The following is a 17705-nucleotide window of genomic DNA, read 5'->3' as shown; positions in this document are numbered from 1 at the left end:
TATTCTTAGAAGCCTTTTTTTTTTCCTGGTTAAGTTCTATCAAACATTACCTGAAATATTTCAGAGATGTTAACAAATGGATTTATAATCACCCTTGATTTAATCTTTTGGTGCTGGGCTTCATTTCACTTTAAGGATCTTTACTTAGTTGAGGTTAGAGATGAGAAAAGCTTTTTCCCCAGCCAGCAAGGTCTGATCTCTTTCTATCCCTCTAAATTCTGATTACAAACTAAACAACTACTTTAGTTTAACTTCTTGTACTTTAGCATTAGCAACAAAAATAATCTACTGATACTTTTAAAATTCTGCTTTAGCCAAATACTAAACTTTACTGGATACATTTTCTGCCTTGCAAATCATCATGGATATCACATTTTCTGTCTATTACAAGGGACTATTCTTAACAGCTTTCTCACACATTTCTAGTTTCCACTGGCACTGTGTTTCCAGTCTTTGCTGTATTACCTCACTGCACTTTCAGTCTCCTTCACTCACATAATTAAAGAAAAAGTCAATGCCATATCTTTTAGCTTTTATATGGCATACTTTATATCTAATACCCATATCTACATCATTTAAAGTTACTGTGCAACAACCACCCACCCCCCAAACTTAGTGGTATTTAAAAAAAAACCAGTGACTGTATAGTTTAATATTCTGTGAGTCTGCTGGGCAATCTGGGCTAGATCAGCCTGGCAGACCTATACTGGGCTTTCATCTGCATTGCAGATTGTCAGCTACTTGAAGGTAGAAACTAATATTCTCTATCAAACATACAACAAGCTCATTGCATGTTTATTAAATGAAGAAATAAAAGAAAATTTATATTCTAAGGTAGAAAATTTGAACAGAAGGGTGTTTATTATGTCCCTAAATAGCATAGTGTACATGGGTTCAAAATTCAAATGCCTATAGGGGACTAGTATGTAGGTAATACAAGTGACCCAAGGTAGGTATAAAATAAAACAAATTTGTAAAGAGAGTTCATAGATCACTATTTTGTACCAATCAATAAACCTTAAATTGCTAAGATTAGCTCAAGTTTCAAATATTAAGCCCTTCGCCTGAAGATCTTGTAACGCATCATAAAGATTTTGGCTATTGGAATTTTACAAGAGACTAATTTAAGAGAAACTTTTTCTGGGAACAGGGAATTATAAAACCAACATCAATAACAGCAAATATAAGATTATTAATGTTGCAGTTACTGCATGAATAGTCTCTCATTTAATCTTTACAGCTACCTTATGAAATAAATGTTGGTTTATCTAATTTTACAAATGAAGAAATGCAGAGTTAAATAATGTTTTCAAAATTTTATTCTCTGGACTGGGATTTGAAATCAGGTTCATCCTGTACAGAAACTAACCTCTTAAAAAATATAGCTGAATAATCTGACATCTCAAGACATAGTAAACACCTCTCTTATGTTCCTTTTCTGAGTCTTCAGAGGCACTAGGTACCTTTTAGATAGAGTAACTCAGATATTTTATAATTCTCATAAGTCTGATAATAAGAAGGGAATGATGGTCTGTTTTCTAGATGGATTTTAAACATGTTTTGGATTATATGAAATGCTTTAATAATATGAATGTGTGAATAAATATCAAGGAATAATTTTCTACTGCGCAATTTAATTCAGGTTTTGAAAATAATTTAGTATTATAAAAATTAATAGTTTAGAAGACAAAGAAAAAACATTTTGAGGATCAGATTCTTCTACTATTTTTCTGAGAAATTAGCATTCAACCTGTCAATTGCCCTCTTTTCTGAGGTGTGATAAAAATATTACTTTCATGGAAGTCTACAAATGATTTCCTTCTTCATCTAAGGTACTTTTAATACATCTAAGGTACTTCATAAGAGAAAACCTACCAATGAGAAGTGCAGCTATTCTATTGGAAATTTAATAAAAGGATGAGTAAAAATAAGGATAAACTCTGTTAGGCAGAGAAAGCCAGATTCCTGGAACTCAAGCTCAACAATACAGAATCCATTCTGGGTAAGGTAGACTATTCATTGCCTTGGCCAGAAACATCACCCAAAAAAAATCATCACTGCTATGAAGAAAATATAAGCCTGACAGAGAATTTTCCAAAGGCTTATGCCAAGGTCTATAATGTTGCTATTATTTTCTGTATAAATATATGTTCTGTAAAATGGACCTAAGGTGATTTGATACAAAGACTTGATTTCTTAGCAATATCCAATAAAGAACAGCTGTGGCACAAACCTTCACAGAGCATCTAATCATGAGGTACATTTTACTTGCAATACTAGCTCTAAGTAGAAGTGTCAAGTTATAAGTTTTGAGAATTTTATAGACTGGTTTTAATAGATTCAATATAGCCGAGGGATATAAGTTGGTATGGGTACAACCTTATGGAATTTTCCATTGAACCTAACTGTGGATAATCCTTGAAACTACATATTATAATTCATGTGTATGTATAAAATTTTGACAGAGAAAGTGAGAGCACCTGGCTAAGGATTCATTTACTCATTCATTCAAGGAATATTTATTGAGTGACTATTATGTGCCACACCTCATTTTAAGCCCTAGAGAGAAACAAGACCAATGCAAGACCAATGCATTGTGCCTGTAGAGGTTATATTCTGTTGGAAGTAGTCAGATAATATACAACTGAAGCAATAAATGAATAAAATAATTTCTGACAGTGATGAGATACATGAACATATGAAAAAGAATTTAGTGTTAAGCAACTGGTCAATTATTGGTAACTAATTTTTGGAAGAGTCAACTGTATTGAAAGCTGTGTTGAGATCTGAATGTCAAGAAAGAGCCAAGTAGCCCAAGATCTGGCTGCACAATTATGCTTACTTCCTTTTGATCCTCTTTTGGTTTTTAATCCACCTCTGTTTGGGTTGGCCTTTAAAAATTTTTTTCCCCATATAATCATGTATAACTTTCTGAATCTTAAAACCTCCAACACATGAATTAGTCCTCCTTCCTAACTGCTCCTCTTAATAGTTAGGTGTACCTCCCACCCCAGCCCCAACCCCAACACAGCACCTTATCGAGAGAATCAGGTTACAGCATCAAGGGCCCCTATAATCTTCCTAATGTATGTGCCTTAGAATGTTATTACTTTATTATAAGTTGATAATGTTTAAATTTATCCTTCCAAGATTATGATATTTTGCTTTAGTGCTAAACCAAGCTTATAGTAAATATAAAGTTGCAGAAAATATAGCACATTTTCTGTAAAAGGTTGTGGAATGACAGATTGACTTGTATAACTAGACGATTACTTCAATTTTTCAGATTGAAATGTTGATGCTATTTTACCCAAGGGGAACCAGATGGATTGTAAATCCATTGTTTTACTTCATTAAATAGTCTGCATATGGCACAAAGAATTTTTAATCAAATGTAAAATCAAAGCTAGATAGAAAAAAGTGAGAACAGCATAATTTTATTAATGGATTCAGTTTAAGTATTCATAGTTATGCTATATATTTCACAATTGTGCAGTAGGGGTGTTTGCCAAAAAGCCTAATACTGTGTCTTCTTACGCGAGTAAATAGAATTATAGCTCAGATTTGCATCTTAAAATATTACCCTGGTATATCCAGCTATGCCAGTCATTAACATGGTTGAAAGTTCTGCTTGAATAGTTATTAGAGAAATCATTAAATCATGAAAATTTAAAAGAAGTTCCCAAATGCCCAGAACTCATCATGTTAAGTCTAATGAATAGAAGATATTTTCATTAATCATTTATATGCTTTTCTATGACTAAGGAAGCAGTAGACTGAGATATTGAAACATATTTCCTATTCCTAGTTTCTGTAATTTTGTAACTGATATTTTCTGTAGCTTTAATTTTGGTACTTTAAGTTCCCATGCTTTTATATTCCAGGTCTCTGAGCTTTATCCTAATAATTGGACTTTTAAATTTTTTTGTAATTAAGTATAAGGATGGATATTGTGATCATTTTGCAAAATGTATAAATATCGAATCATTTCATTATACAGCTGAGCTCATAAATGTCATATGTCAATAGTACCTCAGTGTCATTTTTCAGTGATTAAAACATTCTTGGTCTTATGCCAGGGTTAAAGTAAGATGAGAGTGCATCTTGTCCTAGGGTCTGGATTGACCCACCAGACTTCTCCAGCCTTATTTTACAAAGCTTTTCCTTACACTGTATGGAAAGGTGAAAATGGAATTTCCCAGATTTCCTTAAAGCTAGGTTCTTGGATGTAATATTGGTTCTGCTAAGCAGGTAAACTCTGAGGAAAGACTTATTTCCTGGGGTATCCATTCTACAGGTGCAGATTAACCTGAGGAGCATGAATCTGAAGTCAAGCTTTCCTGCAGGTTCTTCCTAACCTCCATGTCACCTCTAAGCAATGATCTCCTGGAGACAACGACGTATAATGGTAGAAGCTTCCGGATTGGATGATGTTATGTGCTACACCAGGTAGTGGCTGGTTTAATAATTTTCTGACTCCTCAGCTTCCTTACAGAGGAAGATATAACAACTCTCTTAGCATGTTAATCTTGCAGTTTATTCTGGGAAGATTTCTTAGGGGACTGAGGTTAGAGCTTCCTTCTCTTGTCCTTCTAGTAATTTTATAAGCACCTAAAAAACTATCAAATATATTTCTGCTCTGAGTCCAAATATGACTAAGTTTTCAATCTGCTAAAATGAAAGTTCCTTTGAGGGTGGTTGCTTCAAATTAAAATCATTGTTCCTGAACTTTTAAAAAGATGAGAGTCAAGAGTATATTCTAAAGCTGATAGATGTTTATGACTTTAAGGGTAGAAGTTTTTATTTTTATCAAAATCTTTATTTTTTTAAATGCTTCATAAACCTCGTGGTGAAGTTCCTGCTCAACATACTCAACTTGGCCCCTAATTTTAGTGAGATGGATCACATAAAAGTACTCCAGACTTACTGAGAGGTCAAAAAATTCTACTTGAAAAAGGTTGTTACAGTACAAAGAGGGAATCCTCAGTTCTACTCTTAAATCAAGTAAACCTTATTCTTCCCAAAGGGAAATACATCATTATTTGAAAATGGACATTATAGACACTGACTGAACCTTCTTTACAACTATTTTGGCTACTGGCAGAGGTAAGTACACCCATGTGCATGTGATACTGTCAGGATAAGTGAACAGAGTCTTATTTATTCAGAGCAGATTCAACCATCTCACTTTACTCCTTATTTATTTCCTTCCTTCTATGAAATGTCATTTCTTCTAACTCAGAGAAAAACTCAGGGTAAGTTTTCAGTTGGACTCAGACAAAATGTGGAGGCTCTGTTGAGATCTCAAATCTAAGCTGAGCTGATTTTCTCAACTGAGCATTAGCAAAATACTACATTAAATGATACTGGGCACTTGACAAGTTACTGAAAAAGCCGTACCTCTTCTGCTGATTGAATCTGGAGCATTCTGTGGGACTTCTTGGACCACAGACAAGGAAATAGTCAGGTATTCTTGAGTACTTGGTGGACATATAATCAAAAATTTTACTGTGAGTGCTAGGCTAAGGAGTGGTGAGTAATTTTTTTATTCATTATTCTTCTGGTAATCCAGTAGTTTTACAGAGATCTGGCAACTCAAGTCTTATACTATAAAGTGGAAAGAAATATTCTTGCAGTGTCCAAGACAAATATTCACACTTAACAAGATCATATTTGCATTGAGTCCTTGACCTACTTGAGCAAAGATAGTTTTATAACCATCAGATATTCTGTTTAAACCACAAGGTAGTGAAAGCAAGTACAAAAATAACTAGGATTCTATTACTTCTAGAAAAAGAAAATAATGTGCCATGGAGTTCTTATAATTTCACCTGCCATTCTATCTATAAATAGATACCAAGTTTCCAGTTTAAGTTGATACATCAAGCAAAAAACAAGACCTCCCACTCCTTAGCAATAGTACATTCCTGATTAGCCAACTATATCATATCAATAGTAAAAAAATGCTAAAAATTTTAAAACAGGTATAAATTTAAGATCCAGGGTCAGATATAGCATTCATTAACTGTTAAAGATGTTACTTAATAAACAGATGGAAGATGGAAGGATGGATGGATGGGTGGAAGGAAGGATGGATGTGGAATAGAGAGGTAAATGGATAGATATTGATAGATGCTAAGTGAAAGTAAACTGTAAGCCTAACATTGCCATTATGACTCCCTCAATGCCCTACAGAACTGATAGCAAATCAGGAGGTCCAGAATTTTGAGATAGATCTAAGTAAGAAAGCAAGACTAATGAAAATCAGGTTTAAACTTTCTAGATGGTAGAATTCTCCACTCACTGTAGACTCACTAACAATCTGCCAAAAATATGGGTATGTCATACTGGTTGACTCATACAGATCCCAACTCACCTCTAACAACTTAAAGGCAAGGATCAGTTTTTCTACTTCTGCCCAATACAAAGCTTGGCCACAGTAAAATTTCACAGAAAGTGTGTGGAATGATTTAACTATTTGTCAGTTTGATATCCATCTAAGTTGATGACATTGAGAGCTCTAGCCAAGAGTTTCTCACACTGTGAATATGATTGCCTATAATTTTGTTAAAATTCAGATTCTGATTCAGGAGCTCTAGGGTGGAGTCTAGGAGTCTGCACTTCTAATAAACTGCCCAGCTATTTAAATATGGCTGTTACTCTGGCTATACTTCCAGAAGCAAGAATCCAACTCACTCCTAAGTATCTTATTTCTGTGAAATGCACATGTGGTTAAAGCCATGAATTGGAGCCAGAAAGACATAAGCTCAAATTCTACTTCTATATATATCAGTTGAGTAAATGCAGCAAAATTCTTAATCTCTCCATGCCTTAATTTCTTTATATATAAAAGTTTGATAATAGTATTATTTGAAATAATATATTATTTATATATAGTATATAGATATGTAATACATGAAAATATTTAGCAGAATAGCTAGCAGATGGCAAACAATAAATGGTAGTTATTATTCTCATGACTTTCCCCCCAGATATTATATGTTCAAAAAAAAAAAAAAAACTATTGAGCAATTGAGGTTAAACCTTAATCCTAATCTTGCCAGGTTTGACTCTTTCAAACCCCTGAAGAAATTGGTAGCGAATTCAGGAGGCCCAAGTTTGTGAGATAGTTCTGAGTAAGGAAGCAAGACTAATGAAAAACAGAGACAGACACCAGACAGTAATATGGGGCTAGTTACTGAAAAAATAAGAGTTTTTAAGTGAGCTAAAGAAGAATAAATGGGCTAAAGAACATATAAAGAACCTATCTATTTAATGGAGGGAATGGAAACCATACCCAAAATACAAAAACAATATTCAAAATGCCGTTTGAAAGGCCAGATAGTCCACAAGAAATAGCTTGAGACAGGGATTCACAGGAAGTAGTTTTGTAAGGTGGTGTTCTGGAATGGGAGGGAAAGGGACCCTGAGGAGTATATGCTAAGCCTAAGGAAAGATAAAGTCAAGCAAAGGGTGAGTTGGTGCTCAGGCCAGGTGTCTAGAGGGAGACTGGACTGGACCGTCAGAGAATCCTTGGTATGTCAGTTTGCCTCAGAGTTTTCCTGATTTGAGGAGTGTGAATTGGAATTGTATTCATTGGTTCAGACTACCCAAGAAAGGTAGGGGAGGCATAAATTTAAATCTCCACACATTTCTAACTCTTCACAAGTGCTGGCAAAGCAGGCTCTGATGACTGAAAACAATCTTCTAATAAAGAGTTTTGGTCTTAGAGGTTTTAAAAGGCAAACCATAGAGAAAGAAGGGAAGGAACACAAAAATGATAGATGCCGGATGACAACATATCAGATTACAAGGGAAGCTTTATTGTTTACACCTTCCCAGGACAGTGCTGTTAATGAAAGTAGTTATTTATCTCTATGATTTCTTTCAGTGTCTACAGCTTCTTAATTTGGGACATTTCCTGTAAGACAGGGTAGATTTTCAACATGAGCCTTTTGTTTTGTTATATTTTAAAAAATTGATTCTTCAATTTGCAAACCCAATGAAAATAAGCACAATGAGGAAGTATTAGTAAACACTAGCAAATACAGAAATTAGCATGACAGTAGATTATAGATTTAGTATAGTCCAATGAAAAAGTCATTTTTTTTTAAAGATTTATTTATACAAGAGCCAGGGTACAGGCCAGATGCGTGGGAGAGGATTCACCAGAGACAGAGAGGGGAACAGAACAGGCAGACTGAACGAAATACACTGCTGAGGGGAGCAGCGGGTGAGACAGAAAAGGTCTTCCGTGCCATGTGGGACCCTCGCTGGCTGGCTGGTATCGAACCGGTGCTGCAGAGGCTGTGAACAGCTTCACAGCACTGTGCTCAACCACCTGCGCCCCAGGGGAGGCCCAAAGTCATTGATTTTTTTAGATGAAACTTGGTATGGTAATTCTAAAGCTCTCCTGGCTTAGAAGAGGTGACAGGATAACTAAGAAACTCTTTAAGAATAATGCAAGAAAGCTTACCTTACTAAATATCAAATCACATTAGAAAGATAAATCAAAACTGGTTTTAGTGAAGAAATAGGTCAAACAGATTGAACTTTAGAAACATTTGCATCAGAATTTTAGTATATAAAAAGTTCACACTGTCAATTAGTGGGGGAAATAGACACTGCTGAATCTTCATGTACACATGAAAGGTGAAAAATAAATTCCAGATGGGATAAAGATAAATTTTGAATGGTTTACATCAAAAGAAAGAGTTTCTCACTCTTTTTTAAATGAGTGTACAATATAGATTTCCATTGTGTGGATGTTATATAATTGATGAGTATTGATCACAATGCCACAGTAACACTAACTTATATTACATAAATGCAACTATATTTGCAGGATAAGTTCTTAGCAGTAGAATTTCTGGTTCAGATGATATTGTGCATTTGTAAATAAAAACAGCCTTTTGAGGAGGAAATTTGGAGATAATTTTAAAATTTAAAAGTTGTGCCTTGGGATCCAGAACTATGTTGTTGAAGTGCTCAACAATGTTAAAAGTGAAAAAATGATGCCTGTGGCTGTGCTTTCTTTTCTATGCATATTGTAATATTTTAATAGTACAAAACTGGAACTCTACATGTCCTTACTAAGGGAAAGCATAACTTGCAACTCTAGATTGTAGTATCTCCAAGATATGTACTTAAGTGAAAAAAAAAAAAACAGTGATTGAAAAACATGCAATATATGACTTGTCTTTATAAAAACTCTCCCATCTGAAAGGATGCACATCCAATTGTTAAAAATGATTATCTCTGAGAAATGAAGAGACTGGGTGTAAGTGATTGGAGCAATGTGAAGAGGAACTTCACTTTTTTGCTATATGCATGGATTTAATTTTTTTGAAATTAAAATAAATCAAAATATTAGGAATACCTAATTGTAAGAGATGGGGCATAGGTGACCTCTCTATGAAAAGGTCAGCCTCTGAAATCCCCTGCATGGTTGCAGTCTGAGGTCCTCAGATGGGGATTGCAGAGTACAACAGATTAAAAGTTTGTCAACAGGGATGACAGTCGGTCACGGCCAGCACAAGCCAGAATGTAGACTGACTTTGTGGGTACATATGGTATTCCCATAATAAAAGTGCCTTTTCAGCTAAAAGTTAAACTAAAAAACAAAGAAAGCACGGCCACAGTCTTTGCATTTTTAAATGATAAAATGTGATAACTTTGGCAAAATATATAAAATGCATTTTATATATAAAGGAAAATGTGGAACTAAAATAAATAAATCATGTTTTATAAGTTATTTGCAATCGACTGCTTCATATGGATCTACCATATGAGCCATACTTACACCTTATAAACATGAAAAATAACTAAATCAGCAGGAGGGATTTCTTTTCCTCAGTAAAAGAACCATATGCCAGGTTAAAAGTAAAATAATCACTTCCACCAATATTGTTTCTGAACCCCTGTCCTTGCTCAGTAACAGTCCGTAGTGGAGCCATGGCTTCCATCCATCCATATAATACAGAGTTATCATTAATATGATGAGAAGCAGTAGAAAACTAAACAGAAACTGTTACCGATTCAATCATCAGAAATACCCTTAATGAAAGGTTGAATGCAGCCCATGATATGTTCCTGCTTCCTCATCTGAGGGTCATCAGAGGGGGTTACTCTGCAAATACTTAGCTCTAATGTAGTCTCAGAATTCTTAACTCAGTATTCAGGCAGTTGTTATTATCAATCAAATAGAATTAGCGTCCATTCGGGTCAAAGTCAACATTCAGTTTTCCATTTTAATCTTTCTATTAATAGAATAGTACTTGTAGATCAAGGTGTTTGGTTCTGCTATAGATTTTGAGTTTATTAATTTTAATAATTTTGATAGTGTATGAGAGTAATAAGAGAATGGATACAATCCTTTCATTGTAATTCCCACATGATTTCTGTTCTTAAACTTACTTTACTATGAGTTAAGTAGAATGTTAACAATTCAGTGTTTTACCTAATATTCTTTCTGGTATTCTACATTGAAAAAAACAGTTGTTTATTTTATGTTACTTTTTTCTTTTAAAGACATTTTTGATTGATACTTTCAAACCAGAAAAATCAATCTTTTTCTCACTAGATTGTAAATAAAAAGCAAAGTTTAATATGAAGCTTCAGGTTCTTCTGGCTTTTATCTAAATTTTGTATTCCATTGTTGAGATTTAGGATAATTTAAACTAAGCTTGAACATAATTTTTATAAGTGAACAAGTATTAAACTATATAACAAAAGTGTTTATCTTACCTATTTGCTAATTTCTTATCATAGAGCCATACATAGTAGGACTTATGGTAACATGCTGGCTGACTGCGTGAGGGACTAAATGTGTGAAAGACAAAATGAATAATGAAGATCAGGTTCTTTTGATAAATATGTCCCATGCATTGAGGTAGACATTTACAGTCATTTAATTTAAAGAATTAAATTAATGAGGTATAGCATGTTGTATGCTGATTTATAAATTTACTGTGTGTACTTATGTGCATATTTACAAGGGAGTCATATTTCTTTTCATTCTATGTTGCCAACACAGATATTCAGAGGCTTAGAATCTTAAGAGTTGTATTAGTGAAATAAATACTACAAACAAATTAATCATAAATAATGTACTTCCTTGACTTAAAGTAACATGTTTGTCATTTTGAATGTAGTGGATAGTCTTTCAATAAATGGCTTCATGTAGTTCAGGAAGGAGGAAAACTGTAGAGCCTGTCTCTAATACACAGAACCTCACTTAGTCCCCTCTAGCCACCTCTTTATTCTAAGAACAAGAAGATAGAGCCAGAACTATGTGTAAACAACACTCACACTCAACGTTGAATCACAGTGATGAATGGTTCTGCATAGTTTCACTAAAAAGCTGTTTCAGCTGTTAAAATACGAAGAGATTTGACAAGTGGCATACATCACTGGAAATTTGGGACCAAACATTTTCTCAAATTCTATACTGTGTATTACTCATGTGTACCCAGTAGAAATATATCATCTCTCACATAATCATTTTTCTTTCCTGGAAAAATAGACATATTGACCAAAAACATGACTCAAAAGCAAAGTATGTGTAGGCCAGAAAAATAAGTTTTGTTAAATATATCTTTAAAATTTGGGACAAATGATCTATCATGATAAATATCTCTTAATATACACTTGAGTTTCATTTTAAATGTTATGTGCATGGCTAAAACGATCTGGTAATTTTTTCCAGATTGATAGCTTCATTAGGAGTACAACCAAACCATTGCCATGGAAATGAATTGCCATTAATTTGAGTTAAAATGTTGTAAAAGGTTAAAGTTTAAAAAATAATGTATTCATTTACAAAAATGTGCTTCCTTGTAATCTAGGGTTTTTATCATGTTTAAAAAAAACAGAAACATAGCAGCTTCAATTTAATTAGTAAAAATATATATTTATTGGGCCTCCCCAGTGGCGCAGCGGTTGAGCGCTGGGTTGTGAAGCTGCCCGCGGCCTCTGCGGCACTGGTTCGATCCCCGGCTGCTCCCCGGCCACCAGAGGAGGGTCCCACGTGGCGCGCAGACCTCTCCTGCCGCCCGCTGCTCCCCTCAGCAGTGTACTTCGGTCCTTCTGCCTGCTCTGCTCCCCGCTCTGGCTCTGGTAAATTTTCTCACCCTCCCGCGCTTCTGACTGTACCCAGTGCATGTATAAACAAAACAAACAAACAAATAAATAAACATGCCTCTATTAAAAAAAAAAAAGAATCATTAAAAAAATAAAATATATATATATATTTATTAAGGGGCTAGACATTCTTTCCTTGAAAATGGCATCAGAAAAGTATGATTGTATTCAATTACATTGAGTTAAAATGTTTATTATATTGTATATTATATAATAAAACAAATGTTTATATTTTATTTAGTTCAGAATATTAATAACATTAATTTTCTTTTTGTATAACTGCTAGGGAAAGTTAATGGACTGCTTAAGTATTCTTTGTATATAACAGTATCAGCGAATGTGAGTTCTTACCTTCTCAGATTTTATACTTTTATGATGATAATTTATATAATATCTATACAGTCAGGAACTTACAGCTCACAGCTAAACTTTTATCAGGATGTCGCAATTTGAATTAATTTCTTCTTCTTTTATACATTGATGTGTGTCTTTAAAGTTGCTGAGGCTATCTCCCACATTCAACTGTTTTTTGGAAGTGAGAAAATTTAAAAGGTTGCAGTTTTATTACTTGGTAATACAATAGAAATACTTGAATAATTTTTTCTCTGACCCCCCACTATCCTCATCTCCATTATATTTTGCACTAGAACTATTTCTTATACATTAATATATATTGCATGACTTTTCAAAAAATAATATATATGTGTAAAACTATCTTTTAGGATTATAATGGTGTGGAAAATAGTTGTCTTCTTTAATTTAGAATTTAGAGATTTATTTTCTTTTCTAAGTTAAGCTGGAAATATGACATTGTTAAAAGTAACAAAAACATGTACACCTTTTAGAAACAAGCAAACTGTAGTTGAAGCACAGATATATGTCTGTTTCCAGGTTTTAGTCTATACCATCCATTTAGAGAGTGCATATATTATTTCAGAATATCACTAGATGAATAAGATATATATGGTCTAGAACTATACTGTTCAATACCATAGCCACTAGTCACATGTAAACTTAATTTAAATTAATTTTAACAAAACTGAAAAATCAGTTTTTCAATTGCACTGGCGTATTTCAAGTATTCAGCAGGCACAGAATAGATGATGTGTATTAAAATTTTCTTTGTCATTATAGAACATTTAATTGTCACAAAAGTTCTGTTGCTCAGCTCTTGTCTAGAGATTTGAGATGAAATCAGCCAAAAGAACCAGAAAACAGAAGGTGTTTTTTCTGAAGTCACAGTGTTACGTATAAATAATTCAAGATTTTCTCTTTAATCGCCTTGGTATTTCAGTGACAGAGGCAGCCAGTAATAAGAAATGTTTCCTGTACCTTTCTGACAGATGTGACATGGATGTGATTATTTTTCTGTTTCTTTAGGGCAAGTCATGCTTTGAGTTCTCTGTGGTACTATGCCACTAATTTCCAAGATTTCATCACTCTTTTTGACTCAAATATTTTACTGTGGCTGAAAATCTAATTTTTCAAATGGCTTGATGTAAAGTAATTACTTTTCATCATTTCTTGCTGCCAAAGAGGAAGGAAACTGGATTAGATAAGATTTACTGATTTGAGTAGTTTTATTGTGAGAAAAAAATATCAGCACTCTTCCCCCTATAATTCATTATGATATTTCATTGCGAAAGCATGACTGATTCTTCTAGTTTTGTGCATTCCCTTTTTCCATATGACCCCCTCATTATAGTTAATTTTTTAAAATATTTATTTATTTATTCATACAAGCATGGGGTACAGTCAGAAGCGCGGGAGGGTGAGAGAATCCACCAGAGGCAGAGCAGGGAACAGAACAGGCAGACGGACGAAATACACTGCTGAGGGGAGCAGCGGGCGGCAGGAGAGGTATGCGTGCCATGTGGGACCCTCGTTGGTGGCCAGGGATCGAACTGGCGCTGCAGAGGCTGTGGACAGCTTTGCAACCCAGCGCGCAACCGCTGCGCCACCAGGGGAGGCCCTATAGTTAATTTTTAATCACCATAACCATAGGAAGATATTTTAAACTTTCTTTCTCCCTAGGATTCCACTTCCTTCCCTCCATCCTCACTTGCAAGGGATGATTATGAAATATTTTTCTTTACTGATCTGAAGGCCATCTATAATTCCTTTAATTCTTTCGCTTCCTCACATTCTTATTTATAACTTACCTCTCTCCTCCCTGGTATTGTATTCCTAGATGAAAGAGAGCCTTTCTTCTGTTCCAGAATAACTTTTCTATCCATTATCTATCTTTGGATTCTATCCATTCTTATTTTCTCCCTATTTTCTTAAATATCTAACTTCTTCCTGATTCCATTTTATATCAGATAAGATCATATATAAATCCAGAGACTGTCCCTGGAAAACCTATGAAAAAGAAACATTGGATACATATGAGTTGCTCACAGACTTAATGGACTATTTGGAAAAAAATAGGAAAAGGCCAGAAAAAGGAAAGCTCAAAGGATCCAGGCAACAGGCTTGAATTTGTATGGATATCATGGTGTTTTGTCCAATCACTCGTTTTCACATTTTGACCTAGAGGAGAGCAGAATACTTTAAGTATGCATTTTACCGTATGCATACATTGTTCCAAATATTTTACATACTTTATATTATGTATGTAATGTTGGTAGTATGGTGAGCTACCATTTTTTCTTTTTTTCAATAGAAAAAACAAAGTCTGTCGTTTAATAGGTTTCCAACCTGTATCTGCCTGATTATGAATACTGGGTTCTGAGCAAACATATAGTAATATTTCTATCATTGAAATTTTTAAATTTGAATTTCTATTAAATGAATTTTTCAAGTCGGTGGTCTGTTTTCTATGTTTCTGTTGCATTGTTATACTCCATTTAATCTTCTAAAACTGTCTGGAGAAACTACTGATTTTCTTTTTGTCAAAAACCTTTCTTAACTGAAATAAAAGCTTCAGTGATATTTAGACAAATGCTTATTAGGGAGTTAAAGTGAGGATTTGAACCAGGAAAACACCAGTAGATTTTACTTGTTGAGAATTGCTGTAACAATTTCAAGTTGAGTTCAGTTACTATACATTGTTGCAGAGTAGCATAGGTGTAGGAGAAAAAATGGTGAGTCGTTAGGTTGTATGGTGATCTACTATCATAGATCATAAAGGTGTAATTATTTTTGACAGGGTGTTTCTGGGGTTTTTGTTTGTTTGTTTGTTTGTTTGTTTGTTTGTTTTTCACTAGCTTTAGCTCTTCTGATTTCCTAAACTATCTTGACCAAAGGAAATGTTGATGCTATCTGTTTCAGAAGAAGACAAATGCAGGGATGAAATCATTTTCCTACCTTCTGAAGAATGTATTGCAAGGGGCAAAGGTTAGGAACCCATTGTTTAAAATCTTCTTTAGTTGTCTCCTTGGTCATTAATGGAGATTGAAGTTTGGTTTACCCATAGACATTAGGTTCTTGCATGACTTCATAAGAATTTTCCCATAGCTTTGGCTAAACAAAAGCAGAAGGAACTTAGGAATTTTCTACCACTTCCCCGGAACTCTGGAGAGTTGAGATAGTCACGTAGAGCATCCCTATGCCATCAGGTAAGCATGGCAGGCCCCAGATGACTGGGGGCTTCAGATTCTTCATATTGTTCCCCCTTGAATTTTACTTAGCTTCTGGAGGACATATGAAAATGTGAAAATGATTTACATGCCTGAGAATTGAGAACTATATGCCTAATGTAGTGGCAAGGTGTAGGGCAGGAAGGGCACAGAGCAGGTTTTCTCTGATCCAGAGATGGGGTAAAGGAGGAGTCCTGGAGTCCTCAGTGGCTTTCTCAGGCTTTTATTGAGCTTTTACATGTAGTGCAGCAACCAGGTACATGGCAGAAAGGGTGCCGGGGGGCCAGGAGGCCAGTAGTCCTCTAAGCCCCCCCCGCAGGTCTTCACCGTGGGCTCCCTGGCCTTCTTTCTCCGCTTCTTTCGCCTGCCTCTGCTTCTCTTGGCCAGTGTCTCAATACTGCTGCTATAGCCCATAGAAGTAAATAACATAACTTATAACAGTGTAACAAAATGCAGGTACCCCATCAGGCAGGGCAATCCTAATGGCAGAGGGCAGAAAAGCCTAAAATCATTTATCCTACTGTATCAGCCTAAACTGCATTCTGAATGGAAGATGTGACTGTTTCTTAGGACAGCACTATCATGGTTATATTCCTCAAGGAGATACCATGAGGCTCTCCACTCACTGCCCATGCCAAAAGTCAAAGAAGTCACACCAATAGAAGAGTAAATGCCCATAAGTAAGATGCCCTTCTCTGAAGGATACCAGGATGACAATGAAAGCCCTCCTGAGGAAAGAAGTCTTTATCATTTTCATAGAAATTTGTATTTGAAAAATGGGAATATAGTCGTAACCCACCTCAGAGAGTTATCGTGAAGGTTGAATGAATTCATATATGCAAAGGAAATAACAAGTAGGATTAACTATTTTTTATAGTTAACTTATTTTGTAGGATCATGTTGATTTTGTTCCAGCAACTTAATTTATGCAACACAAGACAGTATGAATCAACACAATTTTTGGTGTCATTTATGCATTTGCGAACTTGATATATGTTGTAGACTCCCCCCCCCCATAAAATGGAACATATGGATACCAAATTTTCTACATAAGTTCAAAGGTAGCTAAGGCCCACTCTTTGCAGCAGTAAGGGTTAGTAGACTCTCTGCTGAAAACCCCTTGTCTTAACTTTCAAAGTAATAGCTTCTCCTAGGCCTCTTAAGCTTCAAGGGGCTAGACTTTAAAAAAAACTCATTCTTGATAAAAAAAGTAAATTTGTCCCATCAAAGTATTTTCTTAGAGAATGAGAAGAGACAATCAATAGAAACTAATACCAAAATGACATGGATGTTGGAATTACTGACAAGTATTTTAAAGCAATAATCATCAATGATTCAATGAACATTTACACACACACTTGGACCTAATATGAAAAAAAGAAAGTCTCACTAAAAAAACTATAAAGAAAAGCCAAGTGAACTTTTTTGTATTGAGACTACAATGGTGAAATAAAAATTGAATGGAATGGCTCAACAGCAGAATGGAGAGTTCTGAAGCAAGGATCAGTGAATTCAAAGATTAAGCAATAGAAATTACCCAACATGAACAAACTCAAGGTAAAAAACTGGGGAAAATAGGAACAGAAATTCAATGACTTGTTGAACTGAAACAAAATATCTAATATCATACCATTGGACTCTAAGAAAGGGAGCAGAACTGAAAAATATTCTAAAAAAGAAGGGTTAAATTTGAAGGACATTTTACCAATGGGGGAAAACTATTCAAAGACATATTTGTCATCATGAATTGCAAATGTCAAAAGGTAATAGCGTATTTTCAAAAGCTAAAAGAAAATTAGCTAGCCCCCAATTCTATATCTGGTTAAATTATCCTAGAGGAACGAAGAGGAAATCAAGACATTCTCAGATGAAGAGAAACTCAGAGAAGGTATCCCCAAGGGATGTTTCCTAAAAGAACAACTGAAAGAAGTTCTTGAATATTCAACTTCTCAACTGAAGATGCTTTTTTTTTTTTAAATTTTC

General features: G+C 34.7%; 1 protein-coding gene across 5 annotated transcripts in view; it reads left to right on the top strand.

Moving 5' to 3' along the window:
* Positions 1 to 17705, top strand: part of GAS2 (growth arrest specific 2) — a 279708-nt gene that overhangs the window by 109644 nt on the left and 152359 nt on the right. For 4 of the 5 annotated variants that reach the window (XM_054699337.1, XM_054699338.1, XM_054699335.1 and 1 more), the window contains 2 exons: positions 4298 to 4449; positions 5027 to 5106. The gene's annotated coding sequence lies outside the window, so the exon portion shown is untranslated. Of the gene's footprint in view, positions 1 to 4297; positions 4450 to 5026; positions 5107 to 15414; positions 15481 to 17705 lie in introns of all 5 variants that reach the window. The other variant, XM_054699336.1, reaches the window with a different exon arrangement.

This window comes from Talpa occidentalis, unplaced genomic scaffold, assembly GCF_014898055.3.
Source record: "Talpa occidentalis isolate TD23 unplaced genomic scaffold, MPIMG_talOcc4v2.1 talOcc4.3, whole genome shotgun sequence".
In the NCBI taxonomy this organism is placed as follows: Eukaryota; Metazoa; Chordata; class Mammalia; order Eulipotyphla; family Talpidae; genus Talpa; species Talpa occidentalis.
The sequence above is the reverse complement of the archived record's forward strand: the minus strand, read 5'-3'. Positions and strand labels throughout refer to the sequence as shown.